Genomic DNA, 23,853 nt, shown 5'->3' with positions numbered 1-23,853 from the left:
TGAGGGAGAAATGTCTATAAAGAAATAGTACATAAGAATATACAACAAATGAAACTGACCTAACCTTGACTGTCAGGCAATTATGAATTGAGATCTGAAGAATACAGTTGCGCTAAATGTGGTGAAAGTAAATAGGGGAACCATAGAGAGCATCATAGGCAAAAGTCCAGTGATGGAAAAATACATGGGACATTTGAGTGATATGAAATGAAGATGAAATGGTTGCCAGGGTACAGATTTTTGGAAGCCCTCATAATTAGTTGGGATTTTTGTCTTTCTTTAAGATATAGTATTTGTAAAAGGGCTGATATAATTCTATTTGTGTTTTAGAGATGAACGTTTTGGCTTCTGGATAGAAAGGTAATACTCATGTAGAAAATTAAGAACACGTGAAGATATTCACGTCAGGAAGCTATTGCAGTAGACCAGGTAAGAATGGTAGCTAAGGGACTGGAAGTAAAGATGAAGTCGGATGGATTTGAGTCTTCTGTTACAATGCTTCTGATACTTTAATGTGCTTGTGAATCGCCTGAGAATCTTGTCAAAATGTAGATCCTGATTTAGTAGGTCTGCCATGGAGCCTGCAGATAGACCTAGAATTCACTATTCTAACAAGCCTCACACAGAGGCAACTTCTGGTCCTCAGAACACACTTTGAGTAGCCAGACTCTAGTCTAGAATCCACTGGACTTGGTGATATAGTACAAATGTGGAGAGTAAGGTTTTTAGGGTAATGTTGAGCTTAAAGGGCTTTCAAGACTTCCAAGAGGAGATACTAACTAGGAAGCTATATAAATAGGGTCGATACAGAGAGAAGTTCTCGGCTGGGGATATAAACTTGTGAATCATCTGAATACAAGTGATAACTGAAGATAAGGTTGTGGATGTCATATCTAATGAAAAATAAAGAGTAAACAGTGAAGAAGGCCTAGAGCCAAGCCTTAATGAAAAATAACACATGAAGGTAAAAAGGAAATCAAAGCAGAAGAAAACCAGAAGAGTCTTGTGATGTGAAAACCAAGAGGGTATTTCAAGAAGGATATAGAGATCGAGAGTTGAATATTCCTGGCAGATCAAATAAGATTAAAATAAGTTGTTCTCTTTGCTTTCACCTCAGCTCCTTATTGGGACTAGAGTTGAGTGGCAACCTTTTCACCCACTTTCCCTTTGTCCTCTTTCATCAGACTGGACTCCATTTACATGCACTTTTCCCATCCCTCAGCTTCAGGCAGATTAACTCAGTGACCGTGGAAGCCAGGTGTTGAAAATTGAAAAAACTGTAAGAAAGAAGGGACATGGAACTCTAAATCACTGCTTGGAGAAGGGCCAGTCAGAACTATCATTTTTAAACTTTACAAGGAGAAATACATTTATGCCATGTTTGAGCAATTATATCTTTTAGTGTTTGTTTTTCACAACAGCTAACATTATTGTTAACTGAAACATAGAAGAATGCATGCATTCCTCGATTACCAGATTACAACTCAAAATACATATTTTGTCTCCAGTACTAGAAACACAAGACATGGGTTAATCAAGTTTTGTTTTGTTTTTTTTCAACACTCTAGTTAAGAATTTAACTCTTGTTTTTAAGCCTCTTTATTGGTTATGCATTCTAAGTTTTAAACAACTAGTTTAGAATTAACTTTTGGAACCACACCCATTTCTAGGTTGGGAACCACTTACGAAGCAAAGGATTTATTGCTGAATGATCAGTTTGATATGCTTGTCATAACTACTAAACTATACAGACATGGGCCATTTATTCCAGAAAACATAATGTCTGAAATGGATTGAAGAAATTGAATCAATAGATCTTAACCATCGACCCGCAAATGGTCAGTCTGTACAGCCGTGGAAAGTCAACCAGTCCAGTTGTCTGAAAAAATAACATTGGCAAACAAATTACTTTATTAGTCATCTTTGTTTTTAGTGGGAAATGGTATGACTTTAATTTATAAAGTGATATGATTCACTAAGCTTATGGTGACTGATATAAAAAAATTGAGAGATATGTTATATCACAAAGCGGATAGAATGTGGGTATTCAACTAAATAGACTTTTTTACTAAAAAGAAAATAATATAGATAAATAAGTTTGTTTAAAACTGTAATAACAATGATGTACTGGGTGATAGTAGCACTAGCATAACAAAGAATTTGGAATATTCTAAGTTACCACATTACATTTGAAGTGATATAGTGTTATTTTAAGGTGGACTTAAATTAGTTATAAATGTATATTATAAACCATGGAAAAACCACTAAAATGTTTAAGATGTATAATTTATATGCTAAAGAGGAAGTAAAATAGAATTATATCAAGTACTCAATTAAAATCAGAGAAGGCAGGAAAAAAGGAGAAAACAAGAAATAAAGAACAAATGTAATGGATATAAAAGTTACAAACATGGTAGATATTAATCCAATTATATTAATCATCATTTAAGTGTGACTGGTTTAAATATACCAATTACAAAACAGGTTGTCAACATGGATTAAAAAAAAGACAAGACTTTACTGTATGTTGTTAATATGAAACACTTTAAAAAAAAATCAGGTTGGCTAAAAATAAAGGGATGGAGCCACCAAGCGTCCATTGATAGATGAATGAATTTTTTTAAAAGGTGGTGTATACATACAGTAGAATATAATTCAGCCTTAAAAAGGAGGAAAATTCTGTCACATGCTACAGCATTGATGAACCTCAGCATTATGCTAAGTCAAATAATCCAGTCACAAAAGGACAAATATTGTATGATTCCATTTATATAAGGTACCTATTATTGTCTGATTCATAGAGACAGAAAATAGAATGATGGCTTCCAGGGCTGGGGAGAAAGAATGGAGGTGGTTAGTGTATAAGAGGTAAGGTGTTTCAGTTGGGAAAGATGAAAAATTCTATAGAGAGATGGTAGTGATGTTTGCAAAACAATATGAATGTACTTAATGCCACAGAACTGTACACTCAAAATGGTAAATTGTATGTTATATATCTTTTTTACCACAATAAGAAATAGTAAAAAAGGGATAGAGATAGATATTCCATGCTAATACTAATCAAAAGGAATCTGAAGTAGCTATATTAATTTCAGACAAAGCTAACTTCAGAAAAAGGAAGATAATCAGAGATCAATAGGGGTATTACATAATGATAATGAGATCAATTCTCCAAGAAGACATACAAACCTAAACATGTATGCACCTAACTATAGAACATCAAAATACATGGGGTGAGTCTGCTTGAACTGAAAGAAGAAATAGAAAATTCCACCATTATAGTTGGAGATTTCAAAATCCTTGCCAGTAATTGCTAAATCAAGAAGGCAGAAAATCAGTAAGGATATAGATGACCTGAATAATACCATCAATCAATTTGATTTAACTGACATTTAGAGAAAATTCTATCCAACAACAGCAGAATACATATTCTCCTCATCTCACATGGAATAATCACCAAGATAGACCACATTCTGGATCATAAAACACCTCTTAGCAAATTTTAAAGAGTAGAAATCATATGAAGTATATTTTTAGAGCAAACAGGAATTAAAATAGAAATCAATAATCCAAATATAGCTGAAAAATATTTGGAAATTAGCACAATTCTAGAAAACCTATAGGTCATATAAGTCTCAAGAGAAATTTAAAATATTTTTAACTAAATTAAAATTAAAATACAAATTATCAGAATTTGTGAGATGCAGTGAAAGCAGTGCTTAGAGGGAAATTCATAGCATTAAATACATATATTAGAAAAGAAGAAAGATCTAAAATAAATAACCAAAATTTCCATATTAGGAAACTAGAGAAAGAATAGCAATTTGAGCTTAAAGGAAGCAAAAGAAAATAGATGATAAAAATTAAAGCAGAAATCAATGAATCTGAATAGAGAAAAACAATAGAGAAAACCAATGAAACCAAAGGTTGGTTCTTTGAAAAGATCAATAAAATTGATAAACTCCTAGCCAAGAAAACCAAGAAATAAGACAAAGGACATAAATTATCAATATTAAAAATGAGCATCATCACTACTGAACACATGGACATTACAAAGATAATAAACTACAAACAAGTCTATGCCCCCCAAAATTGATAACTTAGATGAAATGGACTAATTTCATGAAAGACACAGACTACAAAAACTCACAAGAGGGAAAATAAATAACCTGACTAGCTCTATACTTATTCAACAAATTAAATTGATAATAACCTTCCAAAGAAGAAAATACAAGTACCAGGCCCAGATGGTTATAAAAGAAATAATACCACTTCTTCACAGTATCTTCCAGAAAATTGATACAGAGGTAACATTCCCAACTTATACTATGAGATCAGCATTTTCTTAATACCCAAACTACATAAAGATATTATAAAAAAAAGGAAAACTCCAGATGAATATCTCTCATGAACCAAGATGCAAAAATAGTCAACAAAAAATATTAGTAAATTGAATACAACAATGTATAAAAAGAATCATCCACTATAACCAAATAATTTTTTTCTAGATATTCAAGACTCATTCAAAAATCAGTTAATGTAACTAACATATCAACAGGCTAAAAATAAATATTGTATGATCTTATCAATTGACAAAATAAATGCATGTGACAAAATCCAAAACACTTCTATAATAAAAACACTCAGCAGATTAGAAATAGAGATACACTTCCCCAATCTGGTAGGGATTGTATTCAGTCTAACAATTGCTTTAGGCAGTGTTAGCATCTTAACAATAGTGAGTCTTTCAATCATGAAAACATGATGTGCAAGTATATCTTGCCCATTATTTGTATCTTGATCTAGAAATTCAATGTAATCCCAATAAAAATCTCAGCAAGCTCTTTTCTAGATAGCAACAAACTGATTGTAAAGTTTATACAGAATGTTCTGAAGAAGTTGGAAAACTATCACAACCTTATTTCAAGACTTATTGTAAAGCTACAATAACAAGACAGTGTGGTATTGGGGAAAGAATAAACACATAGGTTAATTGAACAAAATGGAGAACTCAGAATTACACCCCTACAAATATAATAAACTAATTTATTTTTAATTTTTTAAATTGTGGTAAAATATAAATAACAAAATTTACCATTTTAGGTATTTTTAAGTGTACAGCTCAGTGGTATTAATTACATTTACATCATTGTGCAACCATCACTACTATCCATCTCCAGAACTTTTTCATCTTCCCAAACTGAAACTGTTTCCATTAAACAATAACTATTCATTATTTCTTTCTCCAAACCCCTGATAACTACTATTCTACTTACTGTCCCTATGAATTTGACTATTCTTGGTACCTCATATGTGTGGAATCATACAATATTTGTCTTCTTTTGTTTGAGCTATTTCACTTAACAGAATGACTTCAAGGTTCATCCGTGTTGTAGCATGTTTCAGAATTGCCTTCCTTTTTAAGGCTGAATAGTATTTCACTGTATTTATATGCCATAATTTCTTTATCCATTCAGTCAACAGACATTCATATTGTTTTCCACCTTCTAGCTATTATGAATAATGCTGCTATGGAATTGGTATACAAGCTTCTGTTAGAGACTCTGCTTTCACTTATTTGAGTACACACCTAAAAGTGGAGTTGCTGGATAATATGGTAATTATATGTTAATTTTTTGAGAAACTGCCATGCTATTTTCCACAGTGGCTATACCATTTTACTTTCCCACCAGGAATACACAAAAGTTCCAATTTCTCCACATCCTCAGCAACACTTATTATTTGCTCTTTTTTTTTTATAATAACCATACTAATTGGTATGAAATGGTATCTCATTGTAGTTCTGACTTGCATTTTCCTAATGATTAGTGATATTGAACATCTTTTCATCTTCCTATTGATTATTTGTATATATTCTTTAAACAAATGTCTCTTTAACTCCTTGCTCATTTTTAAAATCTGGTTGTTTGTGTTTTGTTTTTGTTGAGTTGTAAGAGTTCTTTATATATTATAAATATTAATCCCTTTTAACATATATGATTTGTAAATACTTTCTTGCATTCTAGTGGTTATCTTAGCACAACACAAAACACAGCACCAGAATATTTAACTTTGATAAAATTCTATTTATATATTTTTATTTTGCTGCTTATGCTTTTGGTGTCATATTCAAGAAATCACTGTCAAATCCAATGTTAGGAAGCTTTTCCCTTATGTTATTTTCTAAGAGTTTTATAGTTTTAACTCTTATGTCTAGGTTTGTATTCATTTTGAGTTAATTTTTGTATGTGGTGCAAGGTAAGGGTCCAACGTCATTCTTTTGCATATGGATATCTAGGTTTTCTGAGCACCATTTTTGAAAAGACTGTCTCTTTTCCATTAAAAAGCACCTTATCACTAATCATTTGACCATAAGTGTGAGGGTTTATTTCTGGGCTCTCTATTTTATTCCATTGGTCTATATGTCTGTCTTTATGAAAATATCACATTGTTTTTTGTTTGTTTGTTTGTTTGTTTGTGTTTCGTGATATGCAGGCCTCTCACTGTTGTGGCCTCTCCCATTGCGGAGCACAGGCTCCAGACGCGCAGGCTCAGCAGCCATGGCTCACAGGCCCAGCTGCTCCGTGGCATGTGGGATCTTCCCGGACTGGAGCATGAACCTGTGTCCCCTGCATCGGCAGGAAGACTCTCAACCACTGTGCCACCAGGGAAGCCCCACACTGTTTTGATAATTGTAGCTTTGTAGTAAGTTTTTTAAAATTAATTTTTATTGGAGTATAGTTGCTTTACAATATTGTGATAGTTTCTACTGTACAGCACAGTGAATTAGCTATATGTATACATATACCTCCTCTATTTTTGAGTTCCTTCCCATTTGGGTCACCACAGAGCATCGAGTAGAGTTCCCTGTGCTATACAGTAGCTTCTCATTAGTTATCTATTTTGTACATAGTATCAATAGTGTATATATGTCAATCCCAATCTCTCAATTCCTCCACCCTCCCTTCCCCCTTGGTATTCATACATTTGTTCTCTATGCCTGTGTCTTTACTTCTGCTTTGCAAATAAGATCATCTATACCATTTTTCTAGATTCCACATATATGTGTTAATATATGATATTTGTTTTTCTCTTTCTGACTTACTTCACTCTGTATGACAGTCTCTAGGCCCATCCATGTCTTGTAGTAAGCTTTTGATCAGAAAAATAGAAGTCCAACTTTGTCTTCTTTTTCAAGATTGTTTTGACTATTTGGGGTCCCTTGATATTCCATATGAATTTTAGGCTGAATTTTCATATTCTTGCAAAAAATGTTAGGATTTTGTTAGTGATGGTATTGAGTCTGTAGATTGCTTATGGTATATTTACATCTTAACAAATTTAAATATTCTAATCCATGAGCATGATATGTCTTTCCATTTATCTGTGTCAATTTCTTACAGCAGTGATTTGTAGTTTTCAGTGTGACTTTCACCTTCTTGGTTAAGTCTATTCTAGATATTTTATTCTCTTTGATGCTATTGTAAATGAAATTGTTTTCCTAATATTCTTTTTTGATTATTAATTGTTATTGTATAGAAATGCAACTGATTTTTGTGTGTTGATTTTGTATCCTGCAACTTGCTGAATTTATTTATTAGTTTTAAATCAACTGCTTTCTGAAAAAAGTACAAAGGTAACTCAATGGATAAAGAATAACCTTTTCAACCAATGGTGCTGGAACAACTGGATGTCCATATACCAAAAAAAAAAAAAAAAAGTTAACCTGGACACAAACTTTATGCTATATACAAAAATTAATTTTAAATGATTCATAGACCTAAATGTGAAATGCAGAACTATAAAAATTTTAGAAGAAATCATAGTGAAAAATCTCTATGACCTTAGGTTTGATGATAAGATTTTAAGTGTAACACCAAATGCATGATCCATGAAAGAAAAGAAAAAATTTGCTATAATGGTTTTTATTAAAATTAACTTTTTTGCTCTGTGAAGGAGACTTGAGAAAATGAAAATCAAGCCACACAGTGGGAGAAGACATTGTAAACAGATCAGTGATTTCCAGGGATTTGAAGGATGGGAAGTTAAATCTATGAAGTATAGGGGATATTTTAAGGCAGTGAAACTATTTGTATGATACTTTAATTGTAGACATATGACAGTGTGCATTTGTCAACACCCATAGAAATTTTACACATGAAAGGTAAACTTTGATGTATGCAATCATTTTTTAGGAGGTTAGAGGATCCTAGGATGAAATGCTGAATGTGATGATTTAATTGTTTTACAAACATATGAAACAACCTCATGGAATGGAGTGGGGAAAAACGTGCTGATCTAACTAATTTTGAAAATGAGTGGAGTCTGTTATACTAAAGGCAAAGGGAACTGTACGGAAGCACTGTACTCTAGTTGGTAAAGTTTCCCATAGGAGTTGGGTTAAAATTCTGAAACCACTATACATGCATATTTGAATTGAACAAGTAAGTAAATAGATGGCAGATGATGGGATTAAGGATTTTTCATGGGAAATGGTCATAACCAAGAAGAATCCAAGGAGACATGACTACTAAATGTAATGTGGTATCCTGTGAGATACTATACCAAAAAAGAAGGACATTATGTAAAAACCAAAAAATTTTAAATAAAGTATGATCTTTAATTAATAACAATGTATCAAGATTAGTTTATTAGTTGCAACAAATGTATCATTATCATAAGGTAAGAAATAATAGGGGAACTGGATGTTGGGTATATGGGAACTTTCTGGACTATCTGAGCAATTTTTTTCTGTAAATCTAAAACTATTTGAAAATAAAAAGAGAGACAGAGAGAGAAACTGGTGTGGTATCTAGGTTCCAGGGCAAGTGTGATCACTTTCCCCATGTAGCTTTCATTTGTCCCTCTAGATCCTCTTTCCATTCATCGCTATACTGTTCTGGGCCCTTGGCCTCTGGCTTCCAGTTGTGTTCAGACAATGGTAGACAACAGCAAGGAATCAAGGAGGAAGGAATGAGACTGGAGAATAAGGCTGCAGAATTTGCTTCTCTGAGTATTTCCCTGCACAACTGTGTTCAGTAGACAGACTTTCCATATAACTCTCTCTTCAGGTTCCTTTAACAGATTGCTCTCTTGCCCTTTATGTCTGAAAGTGGTAATAACTCCCTTTTGTTGCTTAGCCCAAGGTACTGCACCATCCCTTCTTGGCTTCCCTAAGCCTTGCCTAGCTCTTTATAACTAATCCCTTTATTAAACTTTCTTCAATGACCTAGCTTGTGTGTGCCATCTGATACTTGCTGAAACCTGGTGAATAAATCCTAGATTTCCTGACTCAAGAAAGTGTCATGAAAATATAGTCCATGAGCAACACGTTTAACTTCTATAAGTCTCCTTTTTTTTTCATATGAAAACCTGGAATAATATTTCCTATCTCAAGGGCTCTGATGGATTTCCAATGAAAGATCATAAGATAAATTGCCATATATTTTTATATCACTTTTTATCATGGCTTTCTTATACAGCAGGGGTTTCCAGTATTATGAAATCTTTTCAGAAGGACACAAAATATTAGTGACTTTTACAGAGCATTTCAGGAAACTGTGGGTGGACAATGGGTGGACCGAAGCTAAGGCAGTGGAGGAATGGAAGCTATGTACAACGTAGCTCTGGTCAGTTAAGAGAACCATCTTCCAGGGACATTCACTTCCATCAGGAAAGAAACTGGTTACTAAGTTCAAGCAGAGAGTAGACTAAGGTCGGAATTTGGTTGGCAGTTTGGTTTTTGAAGAAGTCAGATCACATTAAAAAAGAAGATTGTTTACATTTGTATAACATATTATAATTTACAAAATATCTTATATTTTTCTTACTTGATTTACTCAGCAACAATGTGAAGTTAATACTTTTGAAATCAAGCAGGACCCTGTGGGACTCCTGGGCACCAAAACCTTTCTGTGTCCCCCAATTCTTGATTACAGGAAATAGGCTTCATTCAGCCTCCATGACCTTTTCTGAGTTCCAAGGAGCAGGTTCAAACAGTTGCTAATTAGGGAAGGGAGGTGATTGAGAGACAAGGGAGAAACAGTCAAGTAACAATAGTGCAGCCTTGGAGCAGGGTCCTGGTTCCTCGTCAAGGGATATACATAACAATGTCTTTGAGCTGTTTTGCAGATACTGAAATCCCCGCCCCAGGTAGGAGAAGTTAACTGTATGCTGTCTACAAGCGCTTAGACACTAGACCAGTTGGAACAAGAAGACACTAGACCAGTTGATGATGCTGACTCCCACTTACCTCACCACCAAACAATCAGAAGAATGTCCATGAGCTGATCACACCCTCTTTGAACCATTACTATAAAACTCCTCACTACCCCCTCCAGGTTGGGACACACAGTTTTGAGGGCATTAGCCTGCTGTGGCCCCATTTGCATGGCAAAGCAATAAAGCTATTCTTTTCTACTTTGCCCAAAACTCTGTCTCCAAGATTTAACTTGGTGTCAGGGTACAAAGGCCGGATTTGGCTTCATTATTTTATTTTATTTTATTTAAAATAAACATTTTTTGCCTTCTTTTTCAAACTTATTTACAGGTGTTTATAGAGATCAAATTACAGGTGTTTAGAGAGAGTTTTAGAGAGATCCTGTAACCTGGCTAAGGTCACCCTCTCTCAAGTGGGTAAGCCGGCACTCTACAGTGCCACCTGAGGTCTGAAAAGGAGACAGGAGGCTAGAGACAAGTGGTAGGTATCAGAGTGGTAGTGCCAGAGAATGGACAGGATCAGATAACTATGAATATAATCAGCTTGAATACTGAATGCGGGTAAGGAAGGTACAATGAAATTTTGATTCCCTTATGCTGGTCTCTCTACTTTGTAAAGAGCTCAGGGCTAAAGCAGATCTAGGACCCTTAGGAGTTCTGACAGATGAACAAATTAGGATTTGGATCTTCATACTTCATTATGGAAATACTGTTTCCAGTGGAAAGCTTAATACAACTTGGGACAGTAAATAGCCAATAGGAACATTCCAGCAGCCTCCATGGCCCAGAGTGTCAAGTGTTCTTTAACATCCAGGTGCCCTAATTTGCCTTCTCAGCAAATAAAGTTTCTCACTATTGGACTTCTGAAATACCAAGCTCTTCGGTATATCATTTTTCCATTTACAGTAACTTGAGACAGACAACATTTTTGTCACACCCAGAGGATTTCATTTTACTTCAATTATATAATAGGCTTCCTGGCATTTTTGTCCCCAAATGTAGGTTAAAAAGTGCTTGCTAAAATTAACTTGTTATTCCACACTCACGGGGCTTTGTGGGGAAGGGCTGTCCACTTAAAATAGCTTCTAAGGGAACTATTCAGGACTCTTGTCACTTTAGGTTTTATTAAATGAAAAGCTGCTTATGCCAGTTTTCCTTGACATGTAACTGAATCTCATTTGATCAGGTAAAAAAATGTTCCCTGTGTTGCTGGTGAAATAATGGGTTCCATGGTCACCCTGTATTGTCGTTTTAGCAATCTGGATTGGGAGTGAGTGAAGTACAGTGTGCGGAGTCTGAAGATGAGTGAATAGCTTGGTGGAAATAGTTCAACTCAGGCTAAAGGGCACTCAGAATTTGACCTCTCTCCTGGTGGCCAGTTGTGTATCTTGGAAAAGGCAGAAAGAAAGTGCAAATCATAGAACTGTCTTGCCCTATGGGAAGAGCTAGACATGTGCAATGTGCGAGTTTACCATGATACACTCTTGCACACACAGAGGTGAAAGGTTATTTTCATGTTATTTTTACATAGTCACAGAATTAGTGCCTACAAATAGTCTATAGTGATTGTTTTCTCATGGGATATTCATGTATATATACATATATACACATTCATATATATGTGAATATACATGTTATATGTACACAATACATATGTGTATTTTATATATATATAATGGTAGCCGATGGTAATTGGCTTCAAGGCACTATGCTATTTTATTATCCTGATTCTTTAGTCCTGAGTGACTCACACTCCTCCTTGGTGGCACCTGTGATGATTACTCCCTGCTAAAGATCTAGTGCTGCCCACCAAAAGTGCCCAGAGCCACCAGCAGGGCCCATTTATGAGCTTCTCTGGTCATTAACTCTATTTTCCCCTCATCACCTGCTTCTGTAGTCCTCTCATTTCCCATGTACCACAGTGGTAATATTGGGTCTTACTTTTTGAGCTGTGGTGAGCAAGGCCATTAAAATATCCTGAGATGGAGGACAGCTGGTGCTGACAGCAGTGGTTCTCAGCACGACATGTAGCCCCTCTAGTCTTAGATTATGGAACATATGAATGGAGTAAATTTGAGGGCTCAAAGTTCCTTTAGGTCTTGGCAAGATTCTACCTTTCTTTCCTGCCCCTACTTCAGATCAGCGTCCATAGCCTCACCACCACCATTTCTCTTGCTGTCGGGATTAATGGTTTATCACTGTTTCTGGAAATCAGTACAAGAGTCTCACGTAATTTATCACACACCCCCCCCACCCCCGCCCAATACTCTTATTCCAATACCCATACTCTGGATATCCCTTACAGAACTCCATTTCCAAATCCTGCCTATTGCCTAATAGCTTTCTTTTGTGTCCTATGGAACTTTTGCTCCCTCATCTTGCCCTTTATGTCTATCATTATCATAAGGTAAGAAATAAACTATTTTCAAGCTATTCTCAAAATATCCTCCTCTTTTGGTCTAACTTGAACCTACACTAACTCTCTCCTGAGGATATCAGTTCCCTTGTAACCCCCTCCTATTGTAGAGGCTTCTCTTCCCCTCCAACTCCTCCCCCAATACCATCAGGTGGGATAGATACTCTTCTCACTCCTCTTGCTGCTTCCATTTCTGGACCATCATAACAGCCTTCCTCCCTTTACACTATCCAGGGAGGACTTTTATGCCATCAGTGCACACCATCAGCTATGCCTCCTTGTTACAGTCATCTTCGGACACCTTGGTCATTATCTAACTACCACCTTTTATTCTTCCATCTTACTTCTCCTTGCATCAAATTCTAGCAATCAATCCTTCCACTGGGACATGAAATCTGAAGGTCATACCAACTTTTAATTGTCCTTTCCTCCCCCTTATGATCTTTCATCCCTCCTACCAATACCTAGCTTAAATTCTATCACCTATTATTTTTAAAAACCTATCATTGTGTATACCCTCATCTCCATTGTCCCTCTCTGTCATTATTACACTTACTTTACAAAAATCCCAAACCTAGTTATATGCAGCTCTCTACCTACCCTGCACCCACACTTACCCAGGAAAACACCCACAACCATCCTTTTTGATGTCACTTTAACATTCATGACCACTAGCTTCAAGCAGACTATTAACATCACTCAGCAATCCTGCTATATTTCCTCAGTCTATTTCCTTTTCCTCTTTCCTCATGAGTATTTCCTACCTTCTCCTTTGTCCCCTAACCTCCAGCTCCTTCTTCCTCATTCTCCTTCTTAGCTGACGACCTTACTTGCTATTTAACTCTATATAAACAAAAAAGTAAAAGCAATTAGAACAGAATGCCCACACTCTTCCATTATCCCATTTACAAAACTGTCCTTATCTATGCCCACATACTCTGTTTTCCTTTTTGCTGCTATGAATGAATTGACCATGGTCACATCTAAACCCCATTCCATGGCTTGTGCAACAGGTCCCTTCCTCCCTTGCCTACTCAAAGACAATACTCTAGCAGTACCCCTTCTCTACCCTACCTCATAAGTTTCCTCTATTCTGAATAGCATATAAATACGCTATAATATCTCTCAACTTTAAAAAAAATATTTTTTCTTGATCTCACATCCTTCTCCATGTATTACTCCATTTATTTGCTCTTTTCTAGAGCAACTTTTCTTCAAAGAGATTTATATTCTCACTATCTCCAGTTCTTCTAGTCTCACTTTAATACATGCTAATCAGTCTTTTAACCCAAGACTTCACTGAAATAGCTCCTGACAAGGTCACCAGTGATGTTGCTAGACCAATACACATTTCTCAGTTTTCATCTTACTCATCCCATCAGCAGCATTTGACACAATTGATCATTTCCTCCCACTTGAAACACTTTCTTATTTCTTTTCTTAGTGTGTTTTGTCTCTGCCTGGCTGTTCATTCTCAGTCTTCTCTGTTTCTTTCCTCCTATTTCTCAAACCTATAGAGGCTCAGTTCCAGGACCTCCCATCTTCTCCATCTCTCTAGGTAATATAATCCAGGCTCATGGCTTCTAATACCATCCATATGCCAATGGTTTCCAAATATTTGCTTTCATCCTGGAAGTTCCCCTGAAATCCAGATTCCTGTATCCAACTGCCTACTTCATAGCTCCATTTAACATGTCCACAAAGAAATCCTTGATTTTCCCCACTAAACTTTCATCATCAGTAAATGGCAATTTCAGTCTTTTCCCCACTAAACTTTCATCATCAGTAAATGGCAATTTCAGTCTTCTAATTTAGTTCTAAAAGTTTAGAGTCACTCAATTTGTCAGCAAATGGTGTCATGTCATAGACATGACAACAATGTTTTGTTAGGTCAGTCTCCCAAGGTAATAGAAACAAAAGCAGCAGCACTATTTGCAATAGCCAAGACATGGAAGCAACCTAAAGGTCCAGCAATAAATGAATGGATAAAGAAGATGTGGTACATATATACAATGGAATACTACTCAGCCATAAAAAAGAATGAAATAATGCCTTTTGCAGCAACATGGATGGATCTAGAGATTATCATACTAAGTGAAACAAGTCAGACAAAGAAAGTCAAATATCATAGGATATCACTTATATGTGGAATCTAAAATATGATACAAATGAACTTATTTATAAAACAGAAATGGACTCAGAGACATAGAAAACATATTTATGGTATCCAAAGGGGAAAAGGGGTGGGAGAAGGATAAGTTAGGAGTCTGGGATTAACAGATACAAACTACTATATATAAACAACATATATATATATATATATATGAATCACTTTGCTGTACACCAGAAACTAACACAACATTGTAAATCACCTATACTTCAATTAAAAAATAAATCTGTCACCTAATGCTATTGGTTCTACCTCTAGAGGACATCTAGAATCTGACCTCTTGTCATGCACCTGTACTACAGCCTCCCAGCTCCAAACCACTATTAATTCTCTTCTCTATTATCTATTACTGTTTCTTCTCCAGAACCACTACAAGGGCCCACTCCATAGCAGCTAGGATAGTGATTCCAAAACTTAACTTGCTTATATCTCTCCTATGGTCAAAATCCTCTAGTCACTTTCTATATCATCCAGAATAAGAGTCAAAGTCCTTACTTTCCCAATAAACCCTTAAATAATTTGCCCCCATCACTTCTCTGATTTTATCTCTTACTTCTTTCATGCTGTTCCAACCAAACAGGCTTCCTTATAGTTCCTTGCCTCATCTCCTTCAGATATCAGTTTCAATGTCACTATTCATAAGATCACTCTAAAATACCATCCACTATCCCTGGCATTCCATTCCTCATTTCTCTGTAGTATTTTTTTCCATTGAATCCATCACCACCTGCCATACATCTGTTTTCGTATTTATTTTCTGTTCTCTCAGTTAGGATGTAAATTTCATGAATATAGAGACTTTTTCTGTTTTATTTACTGTTATACTTCCAGTGTCTAGAATAGGGCTTGACATGTAGTATATGCCCAATAAATATCTATTGAGAGAATGAATGGTGAAATTATGACACCAAAAATAAATATTCTAATAAAAAGGGAAACTAAACAAAGGAGGACATCTTGAATATTGCAAAGTTATGTGATCCTTGAGCTTTGAGGTGAATTTACAGTTCAAACTACTCTAGATGTAGAGTGAGAGAACCTAGTGAGATGGTGGGTATAAGAGACAGAACATTGACACTGAGCTGGACCCATTTTATTTTGACCTTCCAGGTAAGACAGAGCGAGAGAGAGATGAGAGATGAGATCAAAAGGAAGAAAGATCATGGGCAGGTAGAAAAAGAATACAAAAACTATAAAGTAAAAAGTCATTTGAATACTGAGGGATAGTAAAGAGGACTCAGAGGCATGGAAACGAATTAAGGGAAGAGAAGTAGAAGAGGAGGGAAGCTTGTAAGGCAGACACTCGTCTCTGATAACCTACCTTACAATAATTTAAGATAATACTCCATTAATCTTCATAGCAGAATCTTTAATTGCAAAATCTTTCATCAGCCCCGTTATTTGCTGCACCTGTCATTGGAGACTTTTTTTTTTTTTGTTGTGTTGTTGTCATTTCTCACGCTAATTAGAGGGCTGTTTTGCTGTATTCTCCTTCAGTGTGGTTGGGTTTAAACAGTAATGCTGTCAATTATGCTCCTGTTCCTCGAGCAGATTTCACATAGCATTTTGGGCAGATTTCAAAGGAGAGACTTTTTAAAACATTAATTAAATACCCCCACAATATTAACAACTTTCCTAATGCCCTTTAACTATCCCATAATCCATCCTGCAGCTGCCTCAGAGTCGTTAAACCTCAAACATATATGTTTAACATTCAATTGGGTGCTTAATGATCTTACCTTAACTGGGCCTATGAAATTTAAAGACATGTACATAATTGAGTTATTGCACATTAATTATAAATACCTATTGGCTATTAAAATCACACTCCAAGTGTTAACACCTATCACTAGATTTGGCTAAACCTTGCCCAATCTGTGTTCTTCTTGGTGAAAAGACACTTGTCACAGAGAAATAAGGAAGCCTATCTCTTTTGGGGGTGATCAAGTCGAATTGAAACTGCAAGCCCCAATTCTAATCAGATAGTGTGGTTGCCTCTTACAGAGTTACACAGAGAAAACCAGTAATAATTCCTCACAATTTTATAACACTTAGTACATTTTAAAGGACTTTCACTAAACATCATCGCTTCTAAACTTCCCGAAATGCTGGCATCTATACAAGAAATATGATTCTCTTTATGACAGATGGGAACATGCCAGGCATGAAGAGTTCAAGTGACTTTCCTCTTCCATTCAGAACTGACTTAGGCACTAGAATCACAGACGGAGACCATGTAAGTATTTTGCTTTGCAAAGGCAAAAGGTAGGGGCAGTAAGAAAGCAGCAGGTGTCCCTAACCAACTTATTTGTCTTTCCTTCTTCTGCTGCTACATTATCCAACGCTACTCCACAACTTTAAAGATGCTACTGACTCTGTTTCTTCCTGTCTAACTTAATATGGACCATGCATCTTCTCTACATGTTCACAACACCCTTCTGTACCACTTATTTATCAGTTCCGTGACTTGGGTTATAATTTAGTCTTTAGTTGATAGAAGCATGTTAAAGCTAGTACAACTTAGCTGTACACTTACTGAGGGCCACCATGAGGTCTGATTTTTCTGATTCCTTTCAACTCATGCAGTAACAGTCAATGGTGAGTGCTTAAAAAATATGAGTAGATTAATTCCCTTTATTGACACTCGTTCCGCCTTTCAGATGATGCTCATTTAAAGTACCTTGGAATCTTCTTTTGTACTGAATCTTTAATTTATCCTTGAAGACAATGTCTATAAGTCCGGATGCCATGGGAATAAAGTAGTGTTGCGTATCAGTCCCTCCCTTTTTTTTTTTTTTACCTGTGCCTGAGCTCTGAAGTTCCTCTGGGCCTTGCTCCTCGCAGTAGTAAAACATGACTGATAACAAGAAACGGCAGCCTTCCAAGTGGCTCCCTTTGTAGAAAATCCCCAAACACATTCAATTCAAATTTAAACAGCCACATTTGAAACAAAGACAGAGATGTAACAAATGACCCCCCACTCTGTTTTCTAATTGTCTCCAGAGACAGATCATGTCTATTTGAATCTTTTTCAGCCCAGTCACATCAATGCACTGACAGATCCTGTCCCTTTCCATCAGTCTTGGAGCTTTCCTTCTTAGGCATAGTATAAGGTAGAGCAGCATGATCTGGGATTTCACATACGACTTTTGTGGTTTGTGGACCTCTCCATGGTACAGCTTTGAAACTTGGGCAGAGTTTTTGTATATAACAACAAAGCTTGACAAAATGTGAACTTTATGATGAAAGTATCATCTCTCAGCCCATGCCCAACTATTGTTTCTTCTCATTGGCTCTCCTCTGTTCATTTGAGGAATCAAGGGGTTTTACTTTCAATGCGGTCACTAAGAGAAAGTCAGTAAATCTCTCTGTACATTTCCTTTAATTGTCAAATGAAGAGAACAAGGCTACCCAGCTTATCTTGTAGAACTTTTGTGAAATCCAGTGGAGAAATGTATATAAAAGTTTTGAAAGAGGCAAAGCATTAAATTCAGGTAGAAAGATTGTATTATTTGTCCCAAATAAACAGCCTAACGGGGGCCATGTGTGTTCTACACAGGACTAAAACTATGATAATTAAGCGAGCATCACAGGAAAAGTAGTGAATTTAAAGGATGGCATAGATGTTCAAGAGGGTCTTCAATATGGGAAAGGAGGAATAACATCTTGAATGTTTACAGAGCTTTCTTTTTAAAAAATGTGATAGAGTGAAAAGAGAACTGAGCTCAGAGATTGGTGAACTGGACTTTAGCCCCAGTTCTGCCACTAGTTGTGTGACTTCAAGCAAATTACTGAACTTCTCTGGGGCCTTCATTTCCTCAACTGTAAAATGAGAGGGTTAGGCTGAATGGGCTCTCAGGTCCCTGCTGGTTCTAAAGTTCTATGTAGTTTTATATTTGCACTCTGCCGCTCCATCGCGCAGGACACTGACATGGTTTGGTTGAGCACATGATGGGAATGAGGCTCCATGACTTATGAGCTTTATTATCCAAAGTGCAGATCAGAGACGGGGCTCTTGTAACCTGTGCTTGGACTCCCTCCCACTGTGTGAGTTTCACCATCTGCATATACATACCTCAGAGGCAGGGCCCAGAGCCCTACTAGGATAAGACTAGGTAGACAAGGCTGGTCAGATGATGTTGAAAGGCTGAAAAACACACTCCACAGTATTGACTGTGTTATACAGTGACAATTACCTGCTGTCATGTGTGCTCTTTGAAGCAGCATACCAATGGCTGGGGTAACGCCTTCATCATGAATCCCCACTCCACTTTGGCTAGCATCCTCATTGTCACCCACGTGCTCAGGAAATATATTTCTCAGCTCGTGGTGCTCATCTAATCCCATCCTCTCAATCTCATCCCACCTGCTGTAACTCTCCTCTGTACTCCTGGAGCACGATCACACATCATGTCTGTTGTTCTCTGGATTTTTTTTTATCTTGAAGCTTTTAGCTCCTGCACTGTGTCTTATACTATTTTTTTCTTATTTGAGCATATAGTGTCTCATAAATTCTATTTTAATTGAAGTAATGAATTTTCAGTCTCCTCTTGAATAATTCCCACTTTGTGTGTGTTTGATCTTGTTTTTCATCTCTCCAAAAGTTTGATCTTATATCACATGCTGTTCACCCTGGGTAGACAGCTTGTAAATTTAATACAAAATAAAATAGGGAATACCATTTCAGAACTGGGGATAATCCATTAGCTAAGAGGCCTTGACAAAGATTTATAGTGAAATAGTCTTAACCATCAGTAGCACGTTTTTTAAAGGGTACACCATTTTATTAATTATTGCCAAACATACTATTTAGGAGAAACCATTTAAAAGCTTAGAAAATATAAAGGATTTCATATAAAGAAAGTTATGCTGGTAAGATTCTTCCTTTCCCAAGGATGATTTCCACGCTCTAATCTCTTACTGACATGTCATGATGTTTTGAATGTTAACTGCATATTCCATTTTCCACCCAAGTTTCTGCAGATAGAGATATGTCAAAGAGAGATCAGATGACAGTTTCTAGCAGGGCCTCACAGGTGAAAACTTGATGGGGGATCTTCATAGGTGCAGAGTCCAGCCCTCAAGTTTGAAGTCTTGAAAACTCAATTTTACCAGCCCACCTAAAGATCGTCAAGCTCTTGGACTCAACCAAGGGAAGAAATCTGCATCTACCAAATTCACACATCAGAATACCAATTCATCTGGAGTGGGACACATGTATGGAAATATTATCTAAATTACAAATTCAACCATATTACTCCCCTGCTTAACATTTTCAGTACCTCCTTTCTGCCTGCAGATTGCTAATAAGACAATTCCCGATATAACCACTTTCTACCTCATCTCCTTTATACCTCCTCTCACACACAACCTATTAATAATGTTCCAATTTTCCCAAAACACACAGTGCTCTCCAATGTCTTCTTTATATTGCCTACGCTTTTAACATCTGCTTTGAATATGCCCTCCTGCTTCATTTAAACATAATGCCAGCCCTGACTTACCAACCTAATCCTCTATTTCCATTTCTAATCTTCATATTTAACGATAAATTCGGATCTCCCCCCATCTAATATGGCCTCATTGTCTCCTTCCCACCACAGCCTGGGTAATGTACCTTCTCTCTGTACTCCCAATCCATGCTATGCTTTTCTCTTTAACAGATCCTGTCTCTTCATATTATGATTTTATGTTGAATTCTCTGTTTGTCCAACTAGACTAGGAACCCCTTGAAAATGTTAACCATATTAACCTGTAGCCTTAGTGCTGGTGTACTTGGGACGTGGAGGTACTTAGGAATGTTTGTTAAGTCAGTGAATGAACAAATATTCTCAGGATTCTCACTTCTGGTAGGTCAGGGCACTCAGAGTCCAAGTTACAGAACAGAACTTTGCTCGGTGAGATCCATTTAGGGCAAGAATTGCTAGATGTTTGTAACATCTATTTTTATCTAGTCAAGGTCACCAGGTGAAGTGCCCTTCTTCTCTCTATGGATACTTCTGTTAGCATCCCAATGCCCTTTCCCCCATATAATACTACTTAAATTTCCATCCCTTCTTGCTCTGCAGCTCACTGTATTCCAGTCTCTACACATAATTATCTCAGGCAGTCGGTACTTATTATATGAACTTTTGTTTCTCAACACCATTTGAATTTCACTACTGAGACAGCATGCTGGTCATCTTGATTAGCATGAGAAATACTGTGGTCTTCTGTCTGGCTAGTTTTCTCAATTCCCCCAGATAGAAATTGGGGAGTATTTTAGTCTTATCATTACATCATGATCATTTCTTCAGAATCAGTTACTTGTGCCAATAGGTAATTTTACCTATAATGCATTGATCTTATTAACTTCCAATTCGGAGGCTGACTTCTACCTAGTCTGTCTTCTGTTTTTAAAACAGAACTACAGTTCATGTGCCTGTCATTATTAGACCTGCCTTTTAGGAACAGCTGCCTAAATTTACATAGTGTCTGGGCCCTGACATTAGAAAGAATATAGCTCTACAAAGCCACATTTCTAGGTTTCTACATCCCAGAGAAAGTTAGTCATGGAGAAGGGGTCCTGTGGTAGGTCCTTGGGAAGGATATAGCCTCAGATGCTGCCTAATGGCTTGGCACCATGGGAATTTCCCAGCTTGCTTTGCAAAGTCTGACCAAACGTGGCTCACCACACTGCTCAGATAGCCTTATTTTAAACACAGTGTCTTCTCCTCATCCCTTGATGCCTATTGTGTGGTTTAATTACTACCCTCTGCCTAGTAGTTGCCAGCATGGTATGCTGCGAGACCAGCACATACAATGCAACGTGTGCTTGGAGGGACTGACAAGCCCAGCTTCTAAACCGGATTCTCAAAGGGAGAGACCAATGAAACCCATCGTCGAGAAAGTGATCATTTCTGTGCCATGCAATTATACCCTTTAAAAACTATACCTCTGGTGCACTATCCTGCCAACAGTTTACTGACGATGAGGAAACAAAACCAGCAGCTGAAGCTAGAATGGCTATGGAAACCCTGTAATCATCTTAAAAATAGATTTATATAGGGAACCTGGTCGTTAGGGCTGTGGTTTTGCACTCTGTTTCAAAAGAAAAAACTCCTCTTCACACTTAAGCCATTTTAATTTCTATGGAACACTGGATATTTGGAGTTGGAGGAGAGGTGGGAGGATGTAAGGGAGAGAGGAGGAACAAAATATGTTGCTGGGATTTTTTTTCTGTCATATGCTTACCCTCAACTTACCCACCCACAGACAACGGCACCACCACATACACCACACCCCTAGCATTATGGGAACATCTACCTACTGCTCACACCCACCAAGAAGCCGTAAAAGTAAACCTTGTTATCACAACTACCCACTCACAAATAACCACTGCCATAAGTTCTACTTTACCCTATTTCCCCCTCTCCACATGCAATACTCTTCGATACTTCCTTTCCCACCACGTGTGTATACGACGCACATGTAGATAACAGTCCTCTACTGAAGGATCCACCCACAGTGGAAATTGCTGGGGATGTGCCAGTGGAAATTCCCGCCCCCCCTTTCCCTGCAATTTGCAAGTTAAAGTGATAAGTGCCTAATAAAGTCAGGGAAGGTGTAATACCTGATCAGTTGATGGTACAAAATACCAGTTGACCCCAGCCTTGGGTGATTAGGAAGGTTGGCCTGAGAATTTAAATGCCATTTGCTAACGTTGTCAATTGAACGAGTGGTGTCTAACTGATTTTATGAGAGCTGTAGATACACGGTTGAGAGAGAAAACTCTACAAATAGATGATTTGGGTTTGAATCCAGTCTCTTTCATTTACTTGTTTATAATCTTGGATAAATTAATTCTCTCTATGCCTCATTTCTCTCATCTATAAAGTGGGAATTTAAATAGTACACACCTCAAAAAAGTTGTCATGAAGATTCGATTAGTTACTACATGTAAAACATTCAGAAGAATGCGCTATTTAGTATTATTTGTTATTGTCGGTATTGCTGTTGTTTGCATATCAAGATTCAGAGGATTAAGCCTACTGATTGAGAACTTCTTATCTTATTTAGATAACTACATAAATATTCAGAATCATGTGCTTTGGAGAACTTTATAGAATCCTTTGGAAAATACAAATAAATCACACAGCAACTGTCCTGTTTGGCCAGGAAAATGGCATCTTATTTTTGATTCAAAACAGGACCAATTGTTTCCATTTTTGAAATGACCTGAAATAGAAGATAGGTGGTGGGGCAGGAAACAGGAGGGGCATTAAATTTAAAATTAACAGGAGAAGAAGAAAGAGCATGAAAGGGATGGCAGAGAAATATAAAAATTAAAATATAATAAAAAATATAATCAGGAATATACTTCTAATTAGCACTTAGGTCCATATAACCCATAAGACTGTTTCATCAAAGTCAGGCTCTTTTTTTTAAAAAAATGTAATTTTCCATTAAAATTGACCTTCCCTTTGAATATTGTCTAGGTGTTAGAGAAGTTGGACTATTTTATGTTCTGAAGAATTTGAAGTTCACCATAATATTTCAACTTCATATTCAAATCAGCTGTATCACTAGACGATAAACTCCTTGCTAGCCGAGATCCTGCCTATCTGGTCCACAGTTGTTGTCTCATACTGCATAGTGCCCAGGACATAGTAGGTGCTCAATAAATATTGATGAAATGAAAGAATGAATGAGTGAGTAAATGCGTGAACCATCTCACTCAACATGCTCGTGATGCAATGAACTATTAATCATGTGGGTGAAACCCATCAGATGTAGAAACAGATATGGGATCTTGTCCCAGGTTTGGCAAATACTGGCTCTATGTCATTTGCAAGTTACCTGAGACAGCTTTATAGCAGCAACAATACTAATTGGCCCCTCACAGGTATCATATGAGGATTACATGGGGAAATGTGTGTGTTAACCATAAATCCATGCACAGAGGCAAAGTCTACTGTTTAATTGGGTAAACTAAGGTCTCAAAAAGAAATTGGCTCCCCATTGTTTCGAGCTTTAATAAGAGAGTTTTTTGGGTTTGTTTTTAATTAAT

General features: G+C 36.7%; 1 pseudogene; it reads right to left on the bottom strand.

The window, feature by feature from the left end:
- LOC112397707 (transmembrane emp24 domain-containing protein 2 pseudogene) overlaps positions 1–19,151 on the bottom strand; it is a 66,652-nt pseudogene extending 47,501 nt beyond the window's left edge.
- Between the last annotated feature and the right edge of the window lie 4,702 nt (positions 19,152–23,853).

Source organism: Neophocaena asiaeorientalis, unplaced genomic scaffold (genome assembly GCF_003031525.2).
Source record: "Neophocaena asiaeorientalis asiaeorientalis breed wild unplaced genomic scaffold, Neophocaena_asiaeorientalis_V1.1 scaffold283, whole genome shotgun sequence".
NCBI lineage: Eukaryota > Metazoa > Chordata > Mammalia > Artiodactyla > Phocoenidae > Neophocaena > Neophocaena asiaeorientalis.
Note: the sequence above shows the minus strand (reverse complement) of the source record. Positions and strands in the feature narration are given on the sequence as shown.